This window comes from Rattus norvegicus, chromosome 12, assembly GCF_036323735.1.
Source record: "Rattus norvegicus strain BN/NHsdMcwi chromosome 12, GRCr8, whole genome shotgun sequence".
Taxonomy (NCBI): Eukaryota; Metazoa; Chordata; class Mammalia; order Rodentia; family Muridae; genus Rattus; species Rattus norvegicus.
The window spans coordinates 33463944-33476492 of record NC_086030.1 but is presented as its reverse complement, the minus strand read 5'-3'; the positions used below and the strand labels follow the sequence as shown (position 1 = coordinate 33476492).

The 12549-nt window shown below is 50.4% G+C and overlaps 1 protein-coding gene across 13 annotated transcripts in view; it reads right to left on the bottom strand.

Moving 5' to 3' along the window:
* Rimbp2 (RIMS binding protein 2) overlaps positions 1–12549 on the bottom strand; it is a 198614-nt gene that overhangs the window by 105767 nt on the left and 80298 nt on the right. The window contains exon 1 of one of the 13 annotated variants that reach the window (XM_039089128.2): positions 10307–10326. The gene's annotated coding sequence lies outside the window, so the exon portion shown is untranslated. 13 annotated transcript variants of the gene reach the window in all.

The following is a 12549-nucleotide window of genomic DNA, read 5'->3' as shown; positions in this document are numbered from 1 at the left end:
CCATTTGGTGGATAGCAAATCAATGCAGAGCTCACTAACTTGCTGGAGTCACATAGAAAGGTGACAGTAGAGCCAAGATTCAAACCAAGTGTTCTGACCCCAGAGCTTGCTCGTGGAACCATCCACCCTGACTCCGCTGCCCTTGGAGACCTCTCCCTCTACTTCGAGAGAAAGCACATCCCACGGAACGCTAAGGTGCACACGGCCCCCAGGCATACACACATTCATCCACAGTCAGGGCTGGGCCTCTATTTGAGGAAACACTTTCTGTGGGACGCACAAGAACCAGAGAGCAATACTTCTCAGAAATGATACAGAGGTATTTAAAATCTAAAACTAAGCCTACCTGGAGCTGGCTTCTGATTAGCAGCAGGCATTTTAATGGAATGGCTCTGACCTTGGGATGGTAGATTAAAAAAAGCCAGCTCATGCCTAAGCCAATAGCTTCAGCCATGAAAGAGACACAGTCAGAGACCCTGGAAATAGCACACTTTATATCTGGTAGAATTCACTGGCAGCTGCTCTTATTATAACCACAAAAGTCAATGGACAAGGGTGGCTTCCATAAATATGGTGGTGGTATCAAGTCAGGCTAAGTGGTGCCCAATAGGAAACTCTGTGGTTGTCACGACAACTACTTGGTGAGGCAATTGCCCCATCAGTCCCGTACTTTGGGCAAAAAAAAGGAATCTAAAGCGGTAATATGGAGTTAGAATCCCTGGCCTAGGCTACGCTGCTACACACGTGTCTTAGCTTTGAACAGCTCCATTTTTAACACAAAGATTTTTTTTTCCTTTTGAATACCATAGCAGACCTCCCCTGGTGATACACGCTCTGTGCTCTGTGTAGCCGGATCTTGTTAACAGCTAAGACACAAGGAACGAGCTCAGAATAGCTTCCTACCCAGTGACTCAGGTGGCTGCAAAGAACCCTGAGACCCGCAATCTACTCTGTTTGTGAAACATCCACCTTACCCTCTTGTCACTCGTCTCCCCGCAGATGACAGGAATTCAGGAAGTGGCATCAGACGGTGCTGTCGGGGGACAGATGGCACCTGCGGCTGGGATTCCAGACAGTTGATGAAGGAACTATTCAGAAGGGTGTGGGCAGAGCGCAGGTCCCGACAAGGAGGCTCACACACCAGAGGTAACTGTCTGAGCAACTATGGTGCATGAGCACAATGGGGCTGGGGAGGAGTGGAGTGAGGGATGACTTGGAAGAAGGGAGGAGCCCGGTGAGAGTCCCCCCTGGGAGGAGGGAGAAGCTGAGGTGAAAGAGTGGCTGCAGTGAGAAAAGATCAAAGGCAGGAGGAGCTGGTGTGAGGAAGGGACTGGGAGGGGTAGGCTGGGGTGAGGGAAGAAGAGAGGAGCTGGGATCCGGAAAGGGAGACTCTGGGAGGGCCTAGAGTAGGAAGACAGAGAAGAGGGAAGAGCTTGGAGGATGGGTAGTCTTCAGAAAAGGGAGGAATGGAGTCTAATGGTTCTACACTACAGGGCCATGGCAAGGTGCGGCTTTCCAGACCATATACCTAGAAATGAAGGAGAGATGGAGAGATGCTCCCAACAGTTCTCTCCTAGCCCTGCTCTAGGATGCTACTCAATGACTGCATCCCTTGCAAGGCAGAGTGCTGAGCAAGCAGTTTTGGCATCCGCTTCCTCCCCCCCCCCCCCCCCAGTTGATTCAATCTTGGTAAAGTTTGGACAGCAGGATTGGGACAAAGAATGGAGATGGAAACCAGGGTCAGGGTGAGAGCAGTAGGCCTGGCCACAAGGCCAGGAGATGCCTGTCACCTTGTCAGACTCTATGACCTTATCCACACAGATGAGCCATGGCCTGCTGTCAGATGCCCAGATGCCCTGAGTTCCCTGCATGCAAAGTCACACATTGACCCACTGACCCACCCAGAGACAGCCTCGTTTAGAAGTCAGGCTGCTGCAAACATGACCGTTAAGATGAAGTCCTGCAGGAGAGAGAGCTCTCCCTACAACACACTGGGACTCCTTATGATAAAGGGACATTTAGACATGGATACATGCCAGGAGGAATGTCCTAGGAAGACCGTTGAGAAAAAAAGGCTCTGTGTCTACAAACTGGCAACCCCTAGAAGTTCCATGAGGGGCTATAATATCCCCTCACAGCCAGGAAGGAATTAATTCTGCCCCATCTCAGCTTTCAGTGTCTAGCTACCAGAGCCACCAGAGTCATGTGAGTGAAGGTGGATCACTTCAGAGTGAGCATAGGAGCAGAGGTCCCTCTAGGGCATTGTCAACTCCAGGTGACAGCTTGCCTGGAAGTCTATGTCATACCCAGAGTAAGATCCTGTCCAAGGTGTCACTGCTCTTGACCCAAAGGATTGAGGAGTAGGGATCCTCTCAAGACACAGGCCTGGGGTGACTTACAATACGGCAAGAGAATCAGACACAGCTGTCTTTAAAGAATGATAACTAGGGGTTGGGGATTTAGCTCAGCAGTAGAGCGCTTGCCTAGCAAGCGCAAGGCCCTGGGTTCGGTCCCCAGCTCCGAAAAAAAAGAAAAGAAAAAAAATAATAATGATAACTAATCGCTTACAAGCCCCTTCCCTTCCCAGGACTTGTCCACAGACAATACTGCCACCTCTGCCTTGGTTGAAGCATCATAAGAACAACACCATAGGCTGAACCAAACTGCCTCCCTCCAGCTCTTGTATTCCAGAGCTGGCTTTAAGTCTCAAGGAGTCCCAGCAGGAAGAGATACTTGCTGGGAAGCCTGAAAACCTGAGTCCCATCCCTGGAGACCACAGAAGCTCCCACAAGTTCACCTCCCACCTCCACAATATATGCTATGGCAGTCACGCCACACACACACACACACACACACACACACACACACACACACACACACACACACACTTTTTTAAATTTGATAAAAGATTAAAAGGAAGAAAAAAACTAAGCTTCTGTTCAACCTCCCATGACTCAGTTTCTCCATTTGCAAAGTGAGCATGATAGAGCACGAGACATACACACATCACATGTATCATCAGTGCCCTACAGAGAGCACCTGGAGAGAACCCATCTATCATCAAAGAACATGATGGTGGTCGAGATCACCCAGAGATGAGGCTCAGCAGCAACATCCAGATACCAGCCTGGGCTTCCTGTAACTGCGTTTGAACCTGTGTCCTTGGAATCGAGTCAGTCCACCACCGAGCCCTCCCTCCTTGTCTCACCGAGGACAGCTCTTAACAGGGTGACAACACGCACACCAGATGAAAGCAAGGCAGGCACTTCCACAGTTATGATTTGGGGAGACATATGGGATCATAATATTTTACGATCACCAACAGCCGCACCTCCCCACGTGAACAAACACAGCTGCCGGGAGTCCGCTTCCATCCGCTGGTGACAGAATCACGTCAACCACTGGTACTCCAGATCCTATGAGCACTGACAACCATTGATACCATTTCTGGGACCTTGAAGGAGAAGGAACATTTGCTAATCCAGCAGGGAGAGTCCTTCAAAGGAAGGGGCATAGTAAAATCAGCCGTGATTTACGTCTGTGGGTGGGTTCAAAGTCAAGGCTAGGTAACTCTTTTCAAGGGGCTGCCAGAGGCAGCACCCCTGAAGCTTGGACAAACTGACATAACCCAGATGGACATTTTGCTAAATCCATAGCAAGTGCCCAGAAACACGCTAGAAGTTGTCAACGCCTTGCCTGTTACAGGACGCTCCTCAGTAACTCTGCCAAGACCAGCAGATAGGTGGAGAGCACGGGAGCTGGGCATGAAATCTCATGTTTGTGAATGAAACCCACAGCCTGGGTACCATGACCCTACAAGTACTCAGTCTAAAGGACACAAAAGTCAGACTCAGGGACTGCTAAATGGCTCATGGTTGGTGAAGTGCTTGCTTTAAGGCATGAGGATATCCTCAAACTCTGTGTTTCTTTTTAATCCAGCAGCGCTGAGAACTGAACCTATGGCCTGGTGTATGCTAGGCAAATGCTCTACCACTGAGCTACAGCCCTAGCCCTTGACCTTAAGTTCTTAAGAAGCCCCTGAGGCACACGGTCCGTCCTGAAACCGTGCCTCTTTATAAGTTGCTGCTAACAAAATAAATCTATCACTCAAATGACTCCCAGGCTTGGCTGGGAAGTGGAAATGGCCAGGCAGGCCCAGGACGGTTTCCTCTGCCTGTCAGGAGTCGGCTGCACAGGGCACCGGCTCCAGTGTCTACTTCAAGCGTGTTCTTCCAGCCTCTCACTTCAGTATGGCTGCAGCACGGCTGTTGAAGATGCTAGCACCCCACCCTGGTGACAGCAAGTCAAGTGCTGACCCCACGGCTGGGCAGCCATCTGGTGAGCAGCTCCTCCCCACCAGCTCCACAATTCTGACCTTTCCAGTCAAGTAAGTGATACCACTTCCCTCCCAAGCCGGTCACAGATCCACTTAGCACAAAAACTTAATGCCCGCTGGTTTTCCATTCCCTACCCCTATTTACAATATGAGAAAATGGACCTTAGTGAGAGGCAGTATTTGCTCACGGCAAACAGGAGGTCATTCCCTCTCTGGGAGGGAGATGATAAGGTACCAATGCCGGGGCTTTACTTCCTGGGAGAGGCAAGTAAGACATCTGCCACAGAGAAGAAAAGTGGTCTGAAGGCCAGGCTTCCTGGCAAATGAATTTCCACTTTCCTTGCCCTCCTCAGTATGATCCAGATTCCCAGACATAACTGTCAGACTCATTCCTTAACCTTTTCCTGCCTTGACCTTTGGTGAAGACCTAGTTGGGCTGAGTATCTGGGGTTCGACCAACCAAATACCTTGACCTTCTCCCTGGATGTTGGGCACTTGGCTACAATGTAATGAGCTGGTTTAGTGCTGCTGATAAATACTGTTTCCTCAAAATGTGGACGAGCAGGTCCTCATGCACTCAAGTAACGCCGCCGTGTGAACCTTCTCCCCAATTTAACGGATCAATTAAAGGCTAGAGCCTGTGATTGGGCAGTAGAGGGAGAAAGGTAGGACTGGAGGTTCATGAGAGGCGGTTTTGGGTGGAGAGGGGAGAAGAGGAGGAAGATACCCTGGACCAGAACCACGTGGCCAGGAGAAACAGCAAGTAACAAGGGGTTTTATAGCTGAGAAGTAAGTTAGTACAGCCCTTGATCTGCCCAATCTAGTAATATGGCTTAAAATACCCGGATTGTGTGTCTTTTATACAGGCTAAGATTATAATTTCCTACTACACTGTATCTAGCAGTAACAACCAGACACTTCACCAGGCATGGCCAAGTATCCTCTGGGGAATTCTGAGAACCGAGTCTCATCTGGAATTACTTTGAGAGGAACCCACCCTCCACCTGTATGGCAACGGGATTTTTCTATTGTGTATCTGCTCCTTTTCGTGACCCACACAATGAGTGGCTCACATCCCATGTGACTATACCAAAAGGAAACCTGCTTCTGAAAGGGGAAGTCACTGGTGTAGGGATGGTTCTGATGCTATCCTGATTGGTTCTTGATCTGTCAGTAAAGAGGCCATGGGCTGGGTGGGAGGAATGGGTGGGACTTCCGGGTTCCTGGAGGAAGAGAAACAGACACAAGGGAGAGAGTTTGCCATGCTTTAGAAAGAGAAAAGTCAAGCAGCCATGTGAGGGCTCGAGAGGAGTGACGGGTCTGTGGCTGCTCCTATAGGCAGAAGTTTAATAATGCCCGGCAATTGTGCCAAGAAGGCAAATTGAAAGCTAACAAGTGTGTGTGTGTGTGTGTGTGTGTGTGTGTGTGTGTGTGTGTGTCTTTTATCTGTGGATTCAAGGGAATCCTGGGTGGGGCCTGGTAGCACTGCCCATTCTCAGAACTAAGGCTGGATAGCAAAGACACACACAACACACTTGTACCAATCAACCTTTAGAAAAACGTCACCTCACCCAGCACCGGAGACCCCAGTAAAAGTTCCTCATAAGCAACATGTGAGGAACAACTTGTACCACATCCCCCTAAGTCAAGATTCCAGGATCTCATTATGTGACTTCTCTTTGAAGACAGGTCCAATGTGACCAGCTCAGTTAGAATGAGGCCACACTAGGGAAGGATAGCCTGCAGCCATATACCTGCTGATCTTATCAAAGAGGACAATTTGAAGGGTCGGAAGGACAGAAGGAGAGGAACTTTGGGGACTGAGGCGGAGACTGGGACTGGACTCTGCAGGCAAGGATTGCCCATGATTGTCAGCCAGGCAGGAGCAAGGAAGGCAATACATGTGACAGCTTGTCACAACTCCTCAGCCACTTTCAGAAAGGAAGGAAATGTGGAAGACAGAGGGACATTAGGGAGCTTGCACGGACTCTGTAGCCCGCCCGCCTGCAGTCTAAGCAGAAGCCTGTGACAGCTAGGTCAGCACAGCTGATGGGGGCATAGACCCGTGCCCTGTCCACTCCGCTCCCTGTCTCCTTCATCTTGAAGACAAAGTCCGAAGCTGGCAGCCCCTGGTGCCACGTGAAACTTACTGATGAAGCATCATTGTCCAGGGTTTGAGTCTATGTCTTCAGGCTTTGCAAAATCCATTTGGGAGTTAGCTGTGCAGCCCCCACCCTTCCTACCCGAGTTCTTTAAAGCAGTCTATGGAGCTCTCCCGTGAGTAAATGGCTCGCCAGGTACTCTGCGCACACTTCTCTACGTCCAGCTTTTTTTCCTCGGCAGAGCATCAGCCTCTCGGGCTTGGGTTCATCTGATCAGGAGGCTAGCCCAGCTCAAACTCTGTGTAAGAAGCGGTCGGATGGTGTGCCTCATTGTCTGTGGTCCTGAACATCAGATCAAAGGCCAGCAGAGTGCTGAGGAGAAGGCTTGGTGGTTAAGCATACTGGAATGTTTTTCCAGAGGAATTGGGTTCCATTCCCAGGAACCCCATGGTGGTCCACACCTTTACCTGACCTCTGCAGGCACCACTAGCCCCTGGACATAGTGCACGGTCATACGTGCAGACAAAACACCCGTACGTGTAAACAAATCAATTTTAAAAAAAAATGTTGAAGGTCTGTGGGATGAGATTCAGTCTCTCCAATTCTTTTTTATTTTTATTTTTAACTATGTGTATGGGGGAGACTGTGTATGTACATGCAGTGCCCACAGCATCCGGAAGAGGATGTAGGCTTTCACAGAGGCAGTTGTTAAGTTTCAAATGTGGGAAAAATGGTAAGGTGCCTATTTAACATATCAAAGCAAGACCAGCCACCCTGCAACCCCTCAGTCCCTACCCCTCTGGGCTGGCATACTCCACCCCCTACCTTAAACTTCTGCAGTATGGGGCAAGGCTGCCCTTCTCTACATAATCCACCCATCTGGTTATCTGGTCCTTTCTGTCTACTCGTTGGGCCTCCTGGCTACTGTACCAGGTTTTCCTCCCCTTTCCTCATGGCTCAGTTTGGCCATGTCTACTCTGGACCCTCCCAGATGTGCCTGCCTCTGGCTGTGCTCTTTTACAAATCTATAATAAACTTTCCCCTCCACCGTCTCTAGGAGCAGGTATGTCCTTTCCTTTAAATTGTTTCCATTCAGTTGTGAGCCTACCTGCATTAGTGCTGGGAACCGAACTCGTGTCTTCTATAGGAGCAGCACAGGCTCTTAACCGCTAGGCCATCTCTCCAGCCTTTTAATGAAGCCTTTCCAAGACAGAAGGAGGCAAAACACACAGGGACTGACCCAGGAAAGAGGTTGCATTAAAAACGTTTGAATTCAGTGCCAAGAGCTTTTGAAAATTTAAGCAAACACCTTGCCGTGACAGGTCCCAGGAGAATTAGCTTCCACATAATGTTTACTTGAATCCATGCTGAGGCCACCTCTGAGGTCTCCCACTCGAGTACCGACTCAGTATTGGTTGCAGGTGTCGCCATATCACCATAGCCGAGTTGCTCCTAGCTCCCATCACAGCAGACTGGCGTATCCTTATAAACAGCTGTCTCTCCTTTTAAACAGCCAGTGGGGTCGAATTGCCCTCAAACACATGTGTGCTTAATGGAGAGCCAGCTTAGGAGAGAATGGGCTTTCTAAATTCATTAGTCATTTTTTTGTTCGTCATTAGTTGGTGATAGAAACTGAACTCAGGGTCTCATACATCCTAGACAAGTAGTTTACCACTGAGCCACAGCTCAACAAACCTTATTATTATTATTATTATTATTATTATTATTATTATTATTACTATTATTACTATTATTACTATTATTGGTTTTTAGAGACAGGGTTTCTCTGTGTAGCCCTGACTGTTCTAGAACTCACTCTATAGACCAGGCTGGTCTCAAACTCACAGAGATCACCTGCCTCTGCCCCTCTGCCCCTGCCCTCTGCCCTCTGCCCTCTGCCTCTTGAGTGCTGGGATTAAAGGTGTGCACTACCACCTCCTGGGCTGCCACATTTCAAATTCTTTATTTCTTATTTCGAGGCAAACTGAAAAGGTTGCCCAAGCTGGCCTCAAACTTACCCTGAACCCCAGACGAGCCTCCTGTCTCCAGCTTCACGGTGATGTCGCTCGTGACCTGAGTTACCTAGTTCTAAATGCAGAAGAGCCTAAGAAGCTAGAAGATCTCTTCCTGACCCATTTGTGAAACTCCAGGCTGGAGAGTACAAGACTAAGAGATAAAGAACCTCCAGGGGGAAGTGGCTTCCCTTTAAAAAGTGGCCAGGTGTGGTTGCTGCTTTGGTTTTTACCTGGAGGGACACTGGGTGGGTGGCCTTCAGAAAAAGCATTGCTCCCTTGACACCGTACCTCTCTGATTTCAGACCAAATGTCTTGGGTCCCCAGGCATCAGCAGCAGGCCTCTGAGGGCTTCAGGAGTGAACTTATCTATGTCTAACAAATAGGACTATGGCTGTTGGATTTGTGGGAAGGCCTCAGTGTCTCTCGTGGCTGGATATGGAAAGAGCGCCTGGGACCTCTAACAGCCACATCTGCACCCACACCCTCACCCTCAGATCAATGCTCTTATCCCAAGCTCTGGGACAGTCACCCTGCTGCTGAAGCCTAGATTGGGTCTTTCCGCTCACAGGAGACCTTCATGGCATGGAATGTGTAGCCCGTTCTCAACACAGCGTAGCGGACGGTCTGGCCACCAGAGACTGGAGTCCAGGTCATCTAAATGCCTTTCCCTGGTGGAAAACACCAGATGAGCCTGGGTCCCTCTGGGTCAGCAGGAGTGAGCATAGGTTCCAGCCAATCTGAATAGGCAGGTAGAAGGAATGAGAAGCAAGCTTCCCAGGGCTGTGAAGATTGCAGAGGCAAGGGATCACTTATCACCACAGCATGCCACATGCCATGCAGATTAAAGATCCAACAGCCCTGGTGAACAACAGAAACAATCCCCCCTCCTCCCCTCCCCCTCCCCCTTCTTCCTCCCCCTCTTCTTCCTCCCCTCCTCCTCCTTCCCCTCCCCCTCCTCCTACCCCCTTCTCCTCTTTCTCCCCTCCTCCTCACCTTCCTCCTCTTCACCCTCTTCCTCCTCACCCTCCTCCCCCCTCCTCCTCCCAATGAGCACACCCTTGTCCCAGTCTGCTGCTACTGTCACAGACACTGCTGCACTGGACACTTCTATCATCTGGAATTCCCCAGATACCCACAACTACCAGGCCTGTTCCAGGCACCAGGCACCCACCCTAGAGGAAAAAGTACCACTCCCATTGAGTCAAGAAGACCAACTTCAGTGGCAACGACATATAAACCAGGGAGAATACTGCAAACTCTGAATAGTGCTGGGGGAGAGAAAGGATGGGTTAGGCGGGTGGGCAAGCCAGGAGCATTCTGGGCCAGCTCCTGTCAGTCCCTGAGGGCAGCCACAAGAGTCTCATCTGATCCAGATCCTCTGGCCTCTAGTGGTTGAAAATAACCCTCCTGGGCCTTCTTTCCCCAGATGGCAGCTTACCGAAACACCATGCAAGGAAAGCCGGGAAGCCAAGTGGGATAAAGAAGTTGGGGTGGCTCTTCAGGGAGGAAGAGTGCTACAGACAGAAGCTGTGCTGGTGCAGAGATGAAATGGGGACAAACTGGAAGACAGTGAGACTCCCGTGTGACTAGGCTGTACAGGCTAGGGGTGGATCATGGGGGAAGAGGGAGGAGCCACCAATGGGCGTGTCCCATGGACAGTGCTGAGAACCTTGGGTCTCATTTTGAGCATGAAAAGGGTATCTCTTTGAGGAGACTTGAATACCACAGGGCCAAAGCAAAGTATGATAAGGAAAAGAAGAAGGGAGAAAAAGGAGGCAGGGAGCAGGGAGGCTGGGTCAGCAGGCAGAGAGAGGGTATAGCTTCATGCCAGGGGGCGAGACTATTCCACCTACCCGCAAAGGAAATGATCCCGACGCTATCAGGGGCCACTATGAACTGTGCCTTCCACACCACACAAATCTGTGGTCTCGGTGGGTTGTTCCCCAAGCCCCAAGAGCTGCTCAGCGGGCTCAAGCCATGTAGTGACATCTCTGAAGCAAAGTGGAGGTGTTTACCTCCCCCAGCAGAGGCAGATGGCGCCTGGGGGTGTGTAACGCATGCACTTGCTCATACTGAGACCAAAGTAATCGCCCCCCCAAAAAAAAGAGAGAGAGAGAGAGAATTAAGCCAAACAGTGCTGCTCCTCCTGGCCAAGTGTCCCGCTGGGCCTGAAAAGCTGCTGAGAGGGGGATTAAGAAGAGGCAAGGCAAGGCGCTGGCAGGCTGAGAGGGTGGCACAAGCTCTTTAGCACAAACTGCTGGAAGCAGCAGTCAGAGCTGCCTAGGCATATGTGGGCACCACATGCCGTAAAACGAAGCCCCGAATCTTAAACGCGTCGCACCGGGGGAGAGATTGCAAGATTCATCACAGCCTGGCAGGCTCAGGGCCAGGAGACAGAGACCTTCTCAGGGAAAAGAGCTGACACCACAGCCAGGAGAGAAGAATAAGTGCTTTGTGCTCAGTTGGGGCCAAAGACTGAAGAACCAGCCAGCCATGGACGGAAGAATGAGCCAGGCTCGGCTACCCATGCGTGTCTGAAATCACAGTACTTTGGAGGCTAGGGCAGGGGGGATAAGCCATGAGTTTCAAACCACCCTTTACTGCACAGTAAGTTCAGGGCTAGCTTGAGCTAGAGTGAGACTGTCAAGAAAGCCGGAAGAAGAGAGATGTTTAAAAAAAAAAAAGTGATGAATGGGGGTTGGAGAATTGCTTTAGTGATTGAGAGCTCTTGGTGTCTTACAAAGGACCAGCACCCCCACGGAGGCTTACCACTTCCTCAGGCACCTCAGACAGGCGGAACACAGACACACAGACACTCATGCACACAAAATAAAATAAATGTAAGATGAGACGGCGGGGTGGGGAGTGGCTAATGAACCTGTTCTGATGGGAAGTAAGAAACTTGAGAACAGCTCTGCCAAGTACAGAGGCTGGGATGGGCCACACTGCCCTGCAGTCTCCCTGGGCAGATGAACACCACACTGTCCCGAGCACAGGCCGCTGTCTGAGGCGTCTGTACACTGAGTTCAAACTCAGCACTCCAACTCTCCGTGTTTTCTGTCTATAAAACGGGGAAGGCGACGCACCCGACTATAGAGACAGGCATTGGCCACAGGTTTGCTAGGATTAGCGCTCTAAAGACAGACACCAGGAAGTGGTACTTCACACTGGTTACGGCCACAGTTGCCTTCAGTGGGTCTTACTGGTCTCGTTAGCACAGTCACCACAATCACAAACAATCCAGACGCTGCCATGAATAGGAAGGGACCCTGAATGGGTCCCTCTCAGATTTCTCCCAGGGGCACAGCTGACTTGAGACACTTCCCTTTAAAGGGGGTAGCGAGGGTGGTGGCTTGTAGCTGTAGTTCCAGTACTTGAGAGATAGAAATCGGGGAGTTTCCAAAAGTCCCCAAGAAGCCTGGGCTACGGTGAGATCCTTTATCAAAAGAAATAAATGGAAATGAGGCAAAGGAGGGGAAAGAAGGGAGAAAGGAAGCCGATGACATTATCTACGTACTGTGGAAGCCTAGCACCGGCAAACTGGGCAGTGGCAACATGTCACATACCACAGGAAAGCATCTGCACTGTTCACACCAAGCCGCTGTCCCCCTGGGGTGCCCACAGCTTGTCTGTGTAACAATTATGGAACAGGAAGGGTGAACAGAGTAGGTTGATAAGGGGACCCAGAGCTGGGGCGGAGGCCTAGAGGACTCTGTCCATGGTGCTGGCCTTTCTATTCATTGCCACCAACTTCCTCACCTTTTTGCTGTGGCCATTTTTCTTTAGCATCTCTTTAGGGGCACCTCTGTTTAACTACCCTCCCTGACTCCCACTGACAATCTCAAGCCTATCCAAGCTCTGAACTCACACGGCTTTGTCCCAGCCTCCCCTGCCCTCACTATCCTAGCCCCAGACAACACATTGTTTCTGTCTCTCAAATACCACACAGCCTTGCGGTCTCCTTAAGGCCTCTCCTTAGCCTCTCCTCCTTTTGCCTGGGTGCTCTTTCCAGAAGACATTCTATTTTCCTGCTGGGTTCTTTCCTGACACACACTGTCCACGCCACCTTCACCTCAGAGAGGCCTCTCTCCACATC